Below are 272 nucleotides of genomic sequence, written 5' to 3'. Positions count from 1 at the left end.
GCGGGTCGGGGGGTGACGGGGGATGGTGCCGGCGCGGGGCCGGATCCCGATCCCGATCCCGGTCCCGCTCCCTCTCCCGATCCCGGTCCCGGTCCCGGTCCCGTTCCCGTTCCCACTCCCTCTCCCTCTCCCGCTCCCGCTCCCGTTCCCATTCCCGGCCCCGCTCTCTCTCCCTCTCCCGGTCCCGTTCCCATTCCCGATCCCGCTCCCGCTCCCGGTCCCGGTCCCATTCCCGGTCCCGTTCCCATTCCCCGCCCTCTCTGCCCTCTGCC

Source organism: Corvus brachyrhynchos, unplaced genomic scaffold (assembly GCF_000691975.1).
Source record: "Corvus brachyrhynchos isolate BGI_N302 unplaced genomic scaffold, ASM69197v1 scaffold426, whole genome shotgun sequence".
Taxonomy (NCBI): domain Eukaryota; kingdom Metazoa; phylum Chordata; class Aves; order Passeriformes; family Corvidae; genus Corvus; species Corvus brachyrhynchos.
The sequence above is the reverse complement of the archived record's forward strand: the minus strand, read 5'-3'. Positions refer to the sequence as shown.